We start from the raw sequence: 17595 nt of genomic DNA, 5'->3' as shown, positions 1-17595 counted from the left end.
GGTGGTAAGTGCTCTTTGCGAAAATAGTCATCAGGAATAACATTCAGCAACGTGCCGTGTAAACTTCCCCGCAGACCAAAAGTGTTCTCTGAGCCAGGCGGATTAAAGGATTCTGCTTGGAATCTGAATAAAGGTCATTCTTGTTACCGAACTGACTCAATCACCATCATTGAGCCTTAAGTTATAGCAGGTTCTTTTCTTTCTCGCAAACTCTGTCCTGTTCTCTCGTGGATACATCAACAAGATTTTTCCATTTTCATGACACATAAAGCTGCCTTCGAAAACGTACCCTACAGCTCGCAGCTTCACAGGGCTCTAAAGACTTCACAAAGCAAAGCGAGGATGTAGATGTTAAAAAGTCGTTTACAACCACAGGAGAAACTCTGCGTGCCAAGTACAGATCTTACTTTGAGTAGATACTCAAACTCCCTTATGACACTGAACCAAACTGGGAGAACATAAAGAGATACGTCTGTGTTGTCTGGAGCACAGTGTGTCTCTAATGCCATCCTCTTGAAAACGAGCATGGTGTTAGAGAAACACAGCTCTTTCCTGGAGCAAATGGTTTGTATTAGGGATGGGGGACAAATAATCTCTTCCTGAACTCTAGGGTTTTGTTGAAGAATGTATCCCAAAGCCTATAGGCCTTATGAAGGCAGAAGCAGGAATAAGTCTGGAGGGTCATCATATCTAGCAGGAGAGGTTGAGCGAGCGATGGTGGAAGGAAGAGGGGGAGATATCTTGAAATCCTCATGGTCTCCATTTCTCTCTGATGGTTCTGAACTGCCTTTGTGCAGTCACTGCTCAGCTGCGCATAGTGCATGGGACTCAATGAAAATGAGCCCGATGCCAGGTGGTGCTCAAAAGGTGGGCTGTTTCAGGATTTGAGATGCCTATATTTAGTCTTAGATACTGTTCTTGGAAGCTGCTTCTGCTTCTAGAACGTTTGTCTCTCCCAAGAGCTGGATTTCGTATCAAAAAAGTGAACTGCTTTTGGGGTGCCTGGGTGGTGCAGTCAGTTAAGCCTCCAAGCCTTGGTTTGGGCTCAGGTCCTGGCCTCAGGGTTGCAAGCTTGAGGCCTAAGTCAGGCTCCATGGAGCAGGCTCCATGCTCAGTGGGGAGTCTGCTTGACATTCTTCTGCACCTACCTCCCCCCCTCCCCAAAGTCAATAAATAAATCTTTTTTTTTTTTCTTTTTAAGTGAACTGCTTCATTGAATGCTATTCTCACAAGCAAGATCAGGATACATTCTTGTGAAAAATCTAAGCATTGGCCCATTTAGAGATGAAATTGCTGGATCATAGGAAGTCACATCTGATCGTTTTGTGAATGCTCCTAGGTTTCCATCCAGCATGGTTGTGTCAACTAAATACATTTTCTACTCCCCTGTGGGATGCGTCTCCACTCAGCTGAACCACCCTCAGGACAAATTCATTTGCCCCCTTCTAAAAGACAAAGACAAACGCAACGTGCAGGTCACCAACATTCAGTTTCTGAAAGATATTTGTTGGATCTAAAATGAATTTGATGGCATCCGATGTGGACCCGGGGCCGTGTGCCTCTCTCTCCCCGTGCTGCAGGCCTCATACTCATACTCAGACTCAGACTCTCCAGCCTGGTGTTGTCTTAGAATTAGCTGCACGCTTCTTTCATGCGATGACATTCAAGCCACAAAAAGACAGCAAGGTCAGTGAGGGCTGGAAGAGAAAGTGAGTGTAGCTCATAAAACCAAGAGGCACTTAAGACTGAACAAGATTAACAAGTGCTGTTGAAAAGACCTACTCGGCTGGAGTCACAGAGGGGAGAAGGGCGTCAGCTCAATTCTCTTGGCTTTGCTGTCACACCAGTGGAAAGCACCCGAGCGCCTTGCATGAGACTGCAAGAAAGCTCTTTGGAAAACGTCTGCGTCTTTCATGGCTATTTCTCTTAGACCTTTGCAGAAGGAACCAGGGGATCTTTGTCGCTGTCCCAGTTATCTGCTGTGGACGTCCTGTTGTCTGCCTGGTGGGAATGGTTATGTCTGAGGTTTGCTCAGGTTCTTACAGTCAAGTCATTTAATGACCTTTCTAGAACAATTTCAACTAAAAAAACCCAACCAACCAAAAAAAAAAAAAAAAAAAAAAAAACCACAACAAAACAAAAAACAAAAACAAAAAACTGTTGCAGATTCAGTCACAGCAAGCCGAGGAAGATGATCCATGCCTTTTTGCAAGCTGCGTGTAAATACATGAATTGGTGGAATTCACAAAAAACCTTGTCATTCAAATGCCTACGGACCTTTCTGTTGCTGGGCTAAAATAGTTTTTAGATCTTATGACAACTGCCACTTTCAGGACACGCCATGCTTTCTATTTCAGGACACACATTGGCTTTAAATGCTTAATAACTGAAAGATCTCAGTAATGTTGGGTAATGCCTGGGTAAGCAATTTGCTAAATGCTATAAATATGGAAGGGACTCCCAAAGGCATGCCAGGTGTACATGCACGTTGCAATACAGACAGGTAAATAGAGCCCCACCCGATGTTTACTTAGATGCCTCCTAATTTAAGGCATTTACTTTAAGGTTTTCACGTCACGTCCATACAGAAGCTGCAGGTGCTCTGGTGGAAGGCAGAGGGAATGTCTTGGACGTCTCACCCTCTTGTGTTATGTCCGTATAGAAGCTACAAGTGCGGGCAGCCCGGGTGGCTCAGCGGTTTAGCGCCGCCTTCGGCCCAGGGCATGATCCTGGAGTCCTGGGACCGAGTCCCATGTCAGGCTCCCTGCATGGAGCCTGCTTCTCCCTCTACCTGTGTCTCTGCCTCTCTCTCTCTCTGATGAATAAATAAATAAAATCTTTAAAAAAAAAAAAAAAAAGCTACAAGTGCTGTCTGCCTGATGGTATAGGTAGCTTGGTGCTTCCGCTAGGTCAAACCCTTCTGGCTGCTTACCTAATTTCCAATCTCCCCTTCTTTGTTGCAAGCAGAACCAACTTTGAGGTGAGTGGCTGTTTGCTGGCCAATAAGCTCAAGTCCCCAGATTTCCTTGCTGTTTAAGATAGTCATGTAATGCAGTGCTGGCCAATGGGATTTAAATACACGCCTGGTCCATGGGGCTTTCAGAAAAGCCACGGTTTCCTCCCATCAAAAGCTGGCCTGTGTCTTTGGTTCTTTTATGTCCTTTTCTTTCTTTCTTCCTGGCACATGGACATAATGAGGGCAGGAGCTGCATGCTAATGGTGGCAGAGCAGGAGGGCAGGAGAAATCGGTGCTTGATGGTATCACAACCCTTGGATGGCTGATCCTGGGTGCTACCAATACAATTCTTATGCCAGGGAAATAAGCGCCCTGTTTGAGCCACAGCAGCCAGGTTTCTGGTTCACCCATCTGGAGCGCTGACACATGTTGCCTAATTTCCTTAGAGCAGGGTACTTGCCTAAGGAGTCCTGACTCGAAACAAGAGTGGCTCAATTGTCCCATGACCTCACTACACTTAGGGTTTAAGGAAGATCAATTTTCAAACGTCCTGGGGGTTTGATTTGGCAAAAAAGAGAAGAAAGGAAACTCTGAGATTCCTCTCTTAATGCTGGAGTGGCTTTCAGGGGTCACTGTGACCTGAAAGGCAAGAAGATATTTGTCCGATGGTCTCAACTTTGCGGAGATTTAGTGGAAGAAGATAACTTTATGGAGGCTGTCTGTGCACCCCCGGTCACATTTATGTCAAAGGTTCCCCCTCTCAATCATCCAGCAGACTTCTCTGGTAAACAAGAACACCAAGAACAAAAGTCAGTTTCATATCCTGCTGCACCAAATAATTAAAACTTCCTCGGTGTGTGCCCATCCGTGAATGAGCCCATGCACAAGTGTGCCTGTGGATCACTGACACTGTTCTTTAGCACAGATGAGGAGCCTAGACTTTCTTTTCTTTCAGTTCAAGATCTCGGGTATGTCGTGTAAACATACATTTTAGTTTGGTAAAGAGAAATGGGCCCAGGGATTGACAGGACAAGAATCAGAGTGAGAGACTGTTGCTTGACTCTCAAGAGAGAAAGAACAAGAAGTGTTGGTAGAACGGTGAATGGGTGAATGGCTCAGTCCGAGTGGGTACTTGCGGCCTGTGCATGACAAGGCTGGAAAGGGAGACCCGGGGTCTTGGGGCCAGGTTCAGGGGTTTGGAGTTTATCCTGTAGGCTGGCCTTTCCCAAAGGCTTCCTTGAAACTCTAGAGCAATGAGGTGTTTCATAAAAGAAGGATTCCGTGGTCAGAAAAATTTGGAAACTAGACACATGACATCTTGAAAACTCACACTCTATAATTGCATATTAAATGCAGAGAACTTTTGCGTTAAGGGAGCTGGTTAAAACCAATCCTGGATTCTTCTCTTCTGTAGTCCCCTTATATTACTTGTTAGCAGATATAGGCTTTGGAAGCTGCTGCAGGGGCAATGGGCAGCCACTGGGGGTCTTTGAAAAGAGTAATATGAGCAGCTGCTTTATTTATTTATGTATATGATTATGTATTTATTTAATTTATTTTTAGAGCAGCCCGGGTGGCTCAGCGGTTTAGTGCCGCCTTCAGCCCAGGGCCTGATCCTGGAGACCCCAGATCGAGTCCCACGTCGGGCTCCCTGCATGGAGCCTGCTTCTCCCTCCGCCTGTGTCTCTGCCTCTGTGTCTGTGTGTGTGTGTGTGTGTCTCATGAATAAATAAATAAAATCTTTAAAAAATTTATTTTTTAAAAATGATTTACTTATTTATTTATTCACGAGACACAGAAAGAGAGTCAGAGACACAGGCAGAGAGAGAAGCAGGCTCCCCGCAGAGAGGCTGATGTGGGACTTGATCCCGGGACCCAGTATCACAACCTGAGCCAAAGGCAAACGCTCAGCCACCCAGGTGCCTCATATTTATTTATTTTTAAATTTAAATTAATTAGCATATAATGTATTATTAGTTTCCAAGGTAGAGGCCAGTGATTCATTAGTCTTATATAACACCCAGTGCCCATTACATCACGTGCCCTCCTTAATGCTCACCACCCACTTACCCTCTTCCCCCACCTCTCTCTCCTTCAGCAGCCCTGTTCGTTTCCTATGATTAAGTGTCTCTTATGGTCTGTCTCCCTCTCTGATAGGAGCCATGGCCATTGGAGAGACTCGGTCAGCCTATGGTGACCAGCAGGGAGGGAACAGGTAATGAATATCCTGACCTTGATGATGTCTACTTGCCCTCCTGGGGTGCCTCTCATTGACCTGGCCCAAATGCCAGAGGATAGATAATGCAATTCATAAAGGTCAATCTCCTGAAGCCCTAAGTAGGACGAAAAAGAGATGAGTGGATCTAGAAGGACAGATGGAAAATATTTTGGCATTAAGATATTTTAGAATGGCTGGTAACATAAGCCTTCACAAATAGATACAAGATTATGGACCCAAAGTCTTGCTTAATTCAACTTGTGAATGCTATTAAAAGCTATTTAATGTCCATAATTTCGCTATTAAATAGAAACAAATGTAATATTAATGCCATTACTTCATCTTTCTTAAAGAATCTGGATAGAAGAATGTATTCCTTGCTTGAAGGGTGTTTAATTATGCCAGAATTTCAGAAGCAGGCAAGAAAGAGGAATTCCAAATCTCAGTCAGTAAGAAAGCAAAGGGATAAGCAAAGGGGAAACTATCCAGGAATGTTAAGAATGAAAGGGATGGTAGTGAGTGTACCCCCACACTTTCTGATTCAGTAGGTTGGGTGGGTCCTGGAAGTTTTTGTAGGTAACAAGAGCTCCAAATCATTCTGATATTTGGAGCAACTGGACAATACACATTTTAGAAAGAAGGTTCAAAATCTCCAACCTCACAGACGTTATTGGAATCAATCCGAATGGAAATGGTCAACTCGAAAATGATGACAAGTCACTGGGAACAGGGATTTCCTTGCCCTAAAAGCCAGGGTCTGGACCCACGATTGTATATGACAGCTGATAACAATGACAGTTCTAACCTTAAGCACTTCCTACAAGCCAAGCCCTATGACAAGTGTTTAATACCCCTTCTCTCACTGAATCCTCTCAACAACCTCATGAGGTACCTCTAGTAATCTGCATTTTATAGATGGGGAAATTTAAGTTTGTGAAGATTTAAGATAAACCAGAGAACTCACTGCTGTCACTCCTCAGGTCCTCAGGTTCTAGCCTGTCTACCTTCTTCTCTCTACCTTTCAGAGTTTTCTTAGTTTGTTTTATATGTAATATCCAGAGTTTTTAGAAGTACTGAGTGTAAGGAATAGAGAAAAGTATGTCTATTCCATCTTCCTAGAAGCAAAAGTACTTAAAAAAAGTTTTTTTTTTTAAATAAAAGGGTCAGACTTCCTGGGTGGATAATCGGTTAAGTGCCTGACTTTTGGTTTCAAGTTGGGTCATGATCTCAGGATTATGGGATTGAGCCCTGAGTCAGGCACCAAGCTCAGTCTGCTTGAGATTTTCTCTCTCTCTCCTCTCTCTCTCCCTCTGCCTGTCCCACTTGCGCACTATCTCTCAAATATAAAATAAAGTAAAAGAAAAGAAAAAAGGTTCGTTATATTTTACTCTAGTACAATTACTATTCTCAGGCCTCCGTAACTTCTCAGCCTTTGGCCATTTATAAAAATACTGGTATGAAGTTATAACCACAATTCACAGCATTATTTTTGATGGAGTGGTTAAGAATTTGGGCTTTGGAGGCCAAGATACTTGGGCCTGAGTGTCAACTCCACAACTTACTGACAATGGGCTCTCTGATGAACACCACGCGGGGAGCCTGGAACTTCTCCTCGACCCGGTAGCAATGAGGAACTTGTTCTTCTCCTTGCTGAGGTGGTGCCACAGGAGTCCTGGTGAGAGGTCAGGACTTTCACCATCACGCAGCAGAAATGAAGCCACCCCACCACAGTGTCAACAATGACCATGTGAGGAGCTGGAACTCCCACCCCTCCCCAGCAGTAACAAAGAACCTCCCCCTTCCTTTTCATTGACTGAGTAGGGGACCTGGATTTCTACCCCCACCTAGGAGTAATGAGGTAACATTACTCTTTTTCACCTGCCAGTGCTGTGTCAGAAAAAGCCAGCTAAAAACAGGTGTAAATATGGGCCACAGCATAATACAAACGTGTCTAAAAATCAAATAGACAAAACCTCATCATACTAAGAACCAGGAAGATTTCAAACTGAATGAAAAAGGTCAATCCAAGGATGCCAACCCTGAGAGGACAATGATGTTAGAATTATCTGACAAAGATTTCAAGCAGCCATAATGAAACTCAGCAATTACAAACACACTTGAAACAACCTCGGCAAAGAAATAGAAAGTCTCAGAAAAGAAATAGAGGAAATAGAAGCATATGAGAAAGAACAAAATGAACTGAAAAATATATAAAATGAGAACAAAAAGACTCAGAGTGGACTCAACAGCAGAATGGAAGAGAGAGAGGAAGGAATCCGTGAAATTACTCAGGATGAACAGCAGAGAGAAAATAGACTGCAAGATAAATGAAAAACAAATTAATGCAATGATTCAAGAAACGGAAATAAAAAGCATAAGCATAGTGAGGAAATAAAACTATCTCTATTTGCAGAGAACATGATTCACTATGTAGAATATGCCAAGGGCTCTACGCACACACAAAACCTCCTCGAAGTAATAAGTTCAGCAGTGTCACAGGTGACAAGACGCAAACTAGGTGCAAAACAACAGGCAAGAATAGATTGTATTTCTACATACTAGCAGTGGACATGTGGGCCTTGAAGGTAAAAATACAGTATTAATTGATCATTGTTCAAAGAAAAGTGAGAAAAACGCTGACGTTTAAATCTAAGATGATACATTGAGGACTTTATGGGGAAAAAAACCACACAACACTTAAGAAATCAAAGAAGGTCTACATACATGGAGACATCGCATCTTCATCTATTCGAAGACTCAACAGAGTAAGGATGTCATTTCTCCCCACACTGATATATAGGCTTAGTGCAAGTCCCATCAAAATCCCAGAAAGGGCTTCTGTAGATATAATAAAGAGTATTTTACATTTTATATCAGAAGGGAAAGGAACTCGAATAGCTGAAATAATTTTGATACAGAAGAATTAAGTGGGAGAAATCAGTCGATCTGATTTCAAGATCTATCATATAGCTATAGTAATCAAGACTATGTGGAAATATTGGTGCAGGGATGGACGCATAGATCCATGGAACAGAAGAGAGAGCCCCGTAATAAATCCATGCGAATATGCCCAACTGACTTCGGACAAAGGTGCAAAAGCAGTTCACTGATGGAAAGAGAAACTTATCAATGAATGGTGCTATAGCAATCAGACTTCCGTAAGCTAAAAAAATTTAACCTTGACCTAAGTTGCACACCTTACACAAAAATTAACTTAACGTGGATCATGGATTTAAAGTGTAAGATGTAAAACCATAAATCTTCTAGAAAGAAACATAAGAGAAAACCTTCAGGATCTTGGTCTAGGTAGAAAGGTTTTAAACTTGTCACCGAGAGGAAGGAGAAAAAGAAGAGCACCTTTGGGTGACAGGACGTGGGAGGAGACTTTTAAAGGAGCAATTTTGGGCCCGGGGCCATTTCAGGAGTAAGACTTTTCTTTTTGTCAACCTTGACTTCTCTTTGGGTATGGAGAAAGCAAAAGGCAAAAAGAACTGCACGAAGTGGGGGGACGACTATCTGGCTGGCCATTCCCAACCTGTATCGGAACAAGCCAAAGAGAAACAGCAGGCTTATGGTGAACCAAAGTTACCAGGAACCTCAACAAGTGGGGACCAAATGGAAAAGATCTATGAAAGAAGGCAAAGCTTCCTGTTCAGAAAAGATGGCACAAGAAAAGAGTACAAGAGTAAGAATTCGGAAGAAAATCCCAGTTCCTCCATTACCTTCGAAACTGCCACCAGCCAACTTGCTTCACCGAGACATCCTGTGGGCCTGGTGCCAAGAACTCAAGCTGAGCACCAAAGGCCAGAAATCAGATGTATATAAGCGAATCTGCGAATATGCTTACCCAGATCAAAAGAAGAACGTTCCTGTCACCGCAGAGGACGCCAAGGTTCTCACACAGACACAAAGAAGATTGATGATGGACAAGGGCGAAATGTCTCTGGAAAGTCCTGGAACAAAGATACCTTCTGATGGAACCTACCCTCCTGAAGTGGCTGCCCCCCCACCGAGGGGTCTGATGCTCTCCTGGAGGGGGTCAATACTGTTGTGGTGACAACTTCGGCCCCAGATGCCATGTTTGCCTCCTGGTCCAGAATTGCAGCTGGGGCTGGGAAGATGGAGACAGTGGCATCGCCACAGGAGGCCCATGGTGTCACGTGGTGTGTGGTCCATGGGAGAGGTATGCAGACACAGAAGGTTGGGTTCACCTGCAATTTCATGCAGGACAAGCCTGGGTGCCTGAAATGTGGGGGAGAATATGCGCCCTCTTCCACCCCCAAAGCTAGAGGACGATGTGCTGTGCCCCAAATGTGTTTGCAGGAATAAGGTGTTAGTGAAAAGCCTCCAATGAGCTTTCAATAGCAGGAAAAGGGACACAGCTGTGACTATAGTCAACGGTACAAAGAGAACTACAATCAACTCCGTGGTGACACTGATGGCCGGACTGTAGGCTGCTCACACCCTCCATGCTTCCAGGGATACAGGCTAGGGCATTGCAGATGTTACCCTCCAACCTCCACTGGGGCCTGTGGCTTCATGGGTTGAGATGCAGGAGCTCTTAGATTTTAAATTGGAAGAGCATTTCAGAAATTACCATTCATTCTATTTAATAAGAAGAAAAAGTCATTCATACTATCAAACGTTTACCCTTCTGAAATAGAAGTGACCTTAACTTCTTTTAAAGTGGGAACCTGAGCCTCGCCTGGCAGAGGGTTTGGGGGTGGGAGGTGGGGTGGAAAGTACAGGTGTGCTTCCGCGCTGGATTTCTCTGCAATTCCAACTCCTCCAGAGACAGCTACACCTTCTTAGGTTCATAACTTCAGGCTGTTGAGCATTTTAAACCAAAGGGAAAGCTGTTATTCTTTCCCACTCCCGAAAACATACTCTTAATATACAAAACATTTTTTGATGTTTTCTTAATAACTTGAGACCTCTATGGTGTCTCTGGGATAATAATATAGAATACTTTGCGGGTATTATTTCTACTTGTATCTATCATGTGTGTTTCTACTGCTTAAAAATACTTAAGGGTACTTCTGAATCATAAATTCATAATGTATTGGATTTTAAATTGTATATAAAATTATCTATTGTATATAGGAGGCCATATGCATTGTGGGCAGATTCTTAATATTCTTAACTGAGGATTAAGCCAAAAATCATGATTTTCTTTGGCATGATTCTTTTTTAAAACCTCTCAAATGAAGTATGAGTAACATTAAAAAAAAACACTATACATTTAATGTATATAATTTGATGAGTTTGATTCATTTAGAATTTTTTGTGTCCTTCCTAAATTTATAGTCCTGTGGTTCTTAGAAAAGATTTTTTTTTTTCACTTGTGTTCTTATGGCAGTTTCAAACGTTGTTTTATTGTTGTGGATTTGGAGATTATGAATTTTTTTCCCCCTCTAATGTACTGGAAGGAGTAGTAGAGTTAGAAGGTTTGTAATCATTAGGATATGGACAGATTTGGGCAAGAATCCTCAATAAATGTTAAAAACATTAAAAAAAAAACTTGTCACCAAAATCACAATTCGTGAGAGTAAAAATTAATGAATTAGACTTCATCAAAATTAAACATTTTTGTTCTGCAAGAGGCCTGGGTAAAAGAATGAAAAGACAAATTACAGACAGGGAGAAGATATTTGTAAATCATCTATCCAACCAAGGACTAGCATCTAGAATAGAGAAAGGACTCTTGAAACTCAACAAGGAAAGAGTAAATAATCCAATTAGAAAATGTGTAAAAGACATGAAGATATATTTCGCTGACAAAAACATACAGATGGCAAATAAACACCTGAAAATGCGTTCAGCATCACTAGCGTTTAGAGAAAGGCAAGTTAAAACCATAGTGAGAAAAATAAAATAAAATAAAATAAAATAAAATACCACAGTGAGATATCACTATACACCTATCAGAATGGCTAGCATAAAAAATTGTGACAATAGAAAAAAAATAGAAAAAAAATTGTGACAATACCACCAGATGCTGGCGAAGATGTAAAGAAACGGGATCTTCCATGCATTGTCGGTGGGGATGTCAAGTGGCACAGCCACTCTGGAGAACGGTTTGATGGTTTCTTTAAAAAATAAAACGTGCAACTGCCATACAACCCAGCAACTGTACTCCTGGGCATTTATCCCAGAGAAATCAAGCCTTATGTTCACACAAAAACCTGCGTGTGAATGTATAAAGCAGTTATATTTTATGTAAGTGCACTTTTAAGTCTCCTGGACTAATCTTTTTAATCCAATTTACACCTCCTATATAGAAATTCTGGAGTCACTACTCCTGCCTTCGTAAGACTGAAAGAGAAAAAAAAAATGATAGAAAATAAAACCAAGTAAGTGCCTGATTTGAAGACTTGATACTAAGCCTTCCAGGGAAAGGAGAAGTTCTACGCTATATAAACCCCCAGGAATTACATTGCTGCTCTTAGAATCATTGATCTGAACCTGGACACTATTGAACATAATTCGGTCCCCATCAGTCTTGGGAGAGGTGTCCTGCCTCCGGGTTTCTCAAGTCTCTGGCCATCATTAGGGAGATTATCACAGGAGTGGCCTGAAATTGGCCCTCCTCATTAGGACAATGAGTTTCGTGGAGCTGTTCATGAAAAAGTGCAAAGAAGGGAGGTCTTGAAATAGTAACCTTGGTGCTGTTCCTTCTCCCCCTGCATTCTGGGTCCTTTCTTTAATGGGCTTGTCATGGTCAGAAGGCAAAGAGAAGAAAATCTCAATTCGAGGTTATTGTAAACTTCCAAATCAGGTTCCTGCAAATGAAAGGACAAGGCTCTGAGAGCCTTGGGGCAAAGACAGGGAAAAAGGTGAGAAAGGAAGAGCTATCCCTTGCATGGCTGCCTCCCCTCCAGGGAGAGATCTCCTGTGCTGGAGGGGGAGAGGGCTGGGGGCACTTGCCAGAAGGGCTACTCTGGATGACTTGACTGATAATATCACTTGTCTGCCAGGAGGGAGCTTGCGACAGTTCTCCTGCTCTTATAGGCTGAATGGTGTCCTCCTAAATTCGTAGGCTGAAGCCCAGTGCTTCAAAATGTGACTGTATTTGGAGAAAGGGCCTTTAGAGGTGATTAAGTGGCGGGCCCTGATCCAATCTGACTGGTGTCCTCAGAAGAGGGGGAAATTTGGAGACAAAAAGAGGCACCAGGGATACATGCCCACAGAGGAAGGACCACACGGGGACAGAGAGAAGGCCGTCATCGGCAAGCGGAGGACAGAGGGAGGACCCAGGAGAAACCAGACCTGCTGCTACCTTGATCCTGGGCTTTGAGCCTCCAGAAACGTGAGAAAATAAATTTATGTTGCCTAAGCTGTCAAGTCTGTGGTATGTTGGCATGGCAGCCCGAGCCCATGGCAAGACTTAAGTACTTGGCATCTAGGGAGAGTCTCCCAACAACCACAGAAAAGACACTTTCCCACACCCAGGAACTTTGCTGAGCTGCATCCACGCCACCCTTGACAAGCTCGCCCAACAGCAGCCCAGGGCACTGGTAAGATCCTTGGCCCAAGGGGGATGGGGGGATTGTGTGGGAGGGAAGGCCCAGCAGAGGAGCTTGGGTGAGGCTGGATGATGGAAAAGACCTCCCTGCCTCCAGGTGCAGAAGTTCCTCGTGGTGGGCCGAGCTGCATCCCTATAGAGGAAGATTAACCTGTGCAGCAGCCCGAGGCCCTGGGAAACAAGGGTGAGGGGACATTGGTTTCTTTCTCTCATGGGGCCCAGGATCCAGAAGCTCTCTCAGTTGACCTGGTGGGGAGCATGTCTTGTCTAACCAGACTCAGGGCCAGTTATGAAATGGCCAGTGACCAGCGTGGCTCCTGGGTAGCAGCCAGCCACAGTGGGACCCATGGGATCATATTCCTGAGATGTCCCGGAAAGCCTCGGGTAGAGGATCCAGGGAAAGGCTGGCCTCCTCGGGTATTTGGTGCAGGGGCTCAGGTGGTGTCTGCTGGGCACCAAAGGGAAGTGAAGGACATCTGGGGGACAAGAGGCTCTGCTTGTGACCTACGTGTTCTCACTTTGCTTCGAGCCTCAGCTACCAGAGCAGTCTTGTCCTTGGAATTTTCAGACGTGGATTTGGTGCTCAAACTGAAAAATAAACGATGAGATTGCAAATGTTGGAGTGAAAGGAAGGCCATGGTTTTATGCATGGGTAACGAGGGGAAGCAACACATTCCTTCCTTTTTTTTTTTTTCTTTAAACTTAAGTCAAAGTAACAGTTGCACAGATGAGGGTGTGTGTGTGTGTGTGTGTGTGTGTGACTGGGGCTGCAGTCTTAACCACTGTGGATATTTTTAAAACTTGAGGAGAGGCAGCGAGGGCTGCCCTAGCACTGAGGTCTAAGGGAAAGTTCCAGCCTGGGAATGAGAACAGACACTCCTACTTTCAGCTAAACTTACCAACTTCTTTTTATTTTTTAAACCCCAACTTCTTTGCCTATAAAGTGGAGAGGTTGGATTAAATGATTGCAAAATATTATAATTGTAGGATTTGTCATTTTAGTTAGATTCTTACACATATTTAAGTCACACTCTCCCTACCACTAGGTTCTTCTTCCTGAATAGTCAGATATGTGTGCGTGTGTGCATGCGTATATATGTGTGTGGCGTGTTATGTGTTGTGTGAATAGTGTGCGGTATAGGTATCGTATTTGTGGGCAATGGGTAGGGGTGGGTGTGGTGTGTGGGTGCAGTGCGTCCGGTGGCCTGTGTGGTGTGTGGTTGTGTGTCTACTCCGGCGGGGTTTGGTGGCCATGTGCCCTTTACTCCTGCTGCCCAGAACCAACCCCCGCCCCACCGTGCCCCATTTTTGCTGGATTTCCAGGCCCTTCGGGAATCCTGTCTCCCACAGCAGCCGAGTAAGCAGGAACACGGGCGGGAAGCTCTTGGGAGCCCAGCGCCTCCTGAGATGCAGCCAAACAGCTGGAATTACACGCTTTGTGGAGGCCGGGCCCGGGGACAGGGCCGGGACCGGGCGTTAGTGTGTCCCTGGCAGCCGGATTCCTTGTGCCGGACCTGCGAGTGCAAGGCAGGTGGAGGCTGGGCTGTGTCTGACGGACAGCGGGGGCCGTGTGCATGTGCGTGCGTGTGTATGTGCATGCGTGTGCGTATGTGTGCGTGTGTGTGCATGTGCATGACTGTGTATGTGCATGCGTGTGTGCACTTGTGCCTGCATGTGCGTGCGTGTGTGTGCGTGCACGCGTGTGCGTGTGCGCGCATGTTTCATGGAAACCTCTGTGTTGTCTGGCACCGGCGCCCCCCTGCGCGTTGGACCGACTTCAGGCCGGGGCCCTGCTTCAGCCCCGCCTGCCCCGCTCCCTCCCGCCTCACCGCATGCATCAGCCTTGTGCCGCTGCCCGGAGGCCGAGGAAGGTTCCAGGGCCCGTGATTGCCGGGCTGCGGGTCCTCGGCGGCTGGTGCTTCCAGCTCCAGGCCTTGGGAGGGCTTCCTCCTGGGCTGGCCCCGTTCAGGGTCCGGCTTGCCCTGCTCCCTGTCACCTGTCACCCTCGGTCGTTCATGTCAGGGCCTGCGACCTGGGCCGACGCCACCTGGTCCCACGGGCAGCCTGAGGCTCGGGGTTCTGGAACACTCCCTCACTACACGGCCTTCCGGGCACCGTGGCCGAGGCCAGGCTGTCCCCGGCCCTGCACTCTCAGGCTGGCCACGTGTGCGGGAGGGAACGTCCGAAGAGGCGCGGCAGGAGGACACTCATTCTTGTGACTTTGCCCCCAAGTCACTCAGCATCACCCCTGCCACAGGCTAGCGGCCAGGCCGCTCCGGGTCCGCCCGAGTCCCAGAGCGGGTGACATAGACCTGGCTCTCAACAAAAGACGGCTTCACTGTCCATTGCAAGCACAGCATGTGCACTGTGTGTGTGTGTTCACACGTGCGTAATGGACGAGGCACTGTGTGTAACAGTGTAGCGTGCATGCGGTAAGTGCAACGAGCACGCACTACATGGTAGCAGCCGTGCTTGCAAGCACAGTCTTCCACACCTGTCTCTGCCTTCACTGTCCCTCTTACGGTCCTGTTAGTTTAAGCGCGTGGACAGAGATGCAATTTGCAGGAAGGGAGGTGTTATCACGTGGGTGCTAAGCTTGCACTTTTTTGTTTTTTTAAAAAAAGATCTTATTTATTTATTTGACAGAGAGAGAGAGAGAGAGAGTGCACAAGCAGGCAGAGTGGCAGGCAGAGGGAGAGGGAGAGGCAAGCTCCCACCGAGCAGGGAGCTTTCCTCTCCTGGGGCGCCTGGGTGGCTCAGCGGTGGAGCGTCTGCCTTCGGCCCAGGGCCTGATCCCGGGGTCCCGGGTTTGAGTCCCGCATCTGGCCCCTGTAGGGAGCCTGCTTCTCCCTCTGCCTGTGTCTTTGCCTTTCTCTCTGTGTCTCTCATGAATAATTAATAAAATATATTTTTTAAAAAAGCTTTTGTCTCCTAATTTGGGCTCCTAGGAGCAGGTGACATTCAGGGACCATGGCTGTTAAGGCCTCAAATGGCATCTGCTTTGTTTGGAAATTAGCAGCGTGTGTCCTGTTCTAGCTGCTAATGTCAGGAGGCCCCAGTGCAGGGCTCCATCCCAGGACCCTGGGATCATGACCTGAGCTGAAGGCAGATGCCCAACCGACTGAGCCACCCGGGCGCCCCAAAGCTTACACTTTTGCTTGACTTGTATGGTAAGCAGAATTGCCTCAAACTAGGCCTCAAGGTTTTTGTGGGTACATGCCCTGAATAATCACCTCCCCTTGAGTGTGTGTATGGGGGTGGGGTGCCCGTGAACATGATGGGATTTTACTGGGATGAATAGGTGACATGAGATGGCAAAAGTGAAGGGATTTCACAGAGGTTGTTAAGGTCCCTCATTAGTGACTTGGGGGTAATCGTCAGGGAGGTTACTCAGGCTGGGCCTGACCTAGTCGGGTAAGTCCTTTAAAGGAAGGTTTAGGCCTTTTCCTAAAGAGAGAGACTCTCTTGCTGGCTTTGAGGAAGCAAGCTGCCGCATGGTGGGAAGGCCATGTCGCTGCAACACGGAGTGACCTCCGTTGCTGACAGCAGCCCTCAAACAGCCAGCACGCAAACAGGGACTCTAGTCCTACGACTGCAAGAAAATTCTGTCCCCAGCCCTGAATGAACTTGGAAGAACTGCAGATGAGAACCTGGCCCAGATGATATTTTGGTTTCAGGCTTGTGAGACCGTGAGCCCAGAACCCAGCTACTCAACGCCCAGGTTCTTGGCCAACAGAAACTACACGACGATGCATGTGCGTTAAGCCAGCCGGTTTGTGGGGATGGGTCATTCCGCAGTAGAAAATGCACACCCGTCACAAGCGTGAGCTCCAGTGACAACAGAACTCTATTGAGCGGGTAATTGGAGGAACACGCGCGGATCCAGTCGCAAGACTGTGCACGTGTTCGAGACCCAGCTCAAATTCACCTTCTTCAAGACCTTCATGGATTCCCTTCGGCTCAAAGTGATCTCTTGCATCTGAAATTCTAGAGCTTTGTTTGTACCTCTTTTGTGGGACTTCTCAGATTCTACTTGTACTTGCCTGTGTATGTGGATTGTCTCCTTGACTGGATTAAAAGGTCCTCTCTGCGGAAATGGTGTCCTGTTTATTTCGGGGGCACCAAGGAACTTAGCGTAATGGTTTGCATATCAACTGACGTTTATTGATAATTTATTAGGTAATTTTGTTGATGCAGTTAGAGAATATATTTTAACGTAGGAAAGAATCAAGAGATGGTCTTCGTTATTGTTTTCTGGGTGTTCGTTGAACATGTCAAAACTAGCGAAGCATTCTGGTCCTCATTTGCAATCAGTAGGAATGTTTCTGTCATTTGAGATTCTGAAATTATGCCTCTGAATGTTCATCAGACAGATTCTGGTTCCCAGACTCTGAAACTCTGTCAAGACAGAATCACACAGATCTATCTGAGTAATCTTTATCTTGATCCTATAAATGGAGAAAAGAATTTCCTAAGCCACTGGGACATGCTGCTAGTTAGCTATTATCTGTAGGGTCAGGAGCACTCTATGCATGAAGGTAGGGATGAAATATCTTCCGGGAGCACTAAACCTAAGTCTGTTTAGAGAAACAAGTAGCCTTTTCTCTTTTGAATTTGGCTTTGGGGACACCAAACACGGAGGAAACAGGAAGGCCAAGGAACATCAGATAGTCATGAAATGCTTTTAGGATGGCGAGGGAAGCCGGCAGCTCCAGGGAACCCCGCACAAGCTGTGCCTGAGGACCTGCACACCATAGGAAACTGTTTTTGGCAAGCTTGATTGTTAATAACGAAAAGCATTGCCATTAATAATCTTCCTCGTAGCTCTTATAAAAATAGAATTGTAGAGCCGTGAGGGATTCTTCTGGGGCCAAGTTATTAGTCAGGTCCATGCGT

At 45.7% G+C, this 17595-nt stretch overlaps 1 pseudogene; it reads left to right on the top strand.

Moving 5' to 3' along the window:
* Positions 1–8560: 8560 nt before the first annotated feature.
* On the top strand, positions 8561–9657 carry LOC140642323 (developmental pluripotency-associated protein 4 pseudogene; annotated as a pseudogene).
* Positions 9658–17595: the final 7938 nt, after the last annotated feature.

This window comes from Canis lupus, chromosome 11 (genome assembly GCF_048164855.1).
Source record: "Canis lupus baileyi chromosome 11, mCanLup2.hap1, whole genome shotgun sequence".
NCBI lineage: Eukaryota > Metazoa > Chordata > Mammalia > Carnivora > Canidae > Canis > Canis lupus.
The sequence above is the reverse complement of the archived record's forward strand: the minus strand, read 5'-3'. Positions and strand labels throughout refer to the sequence as shown.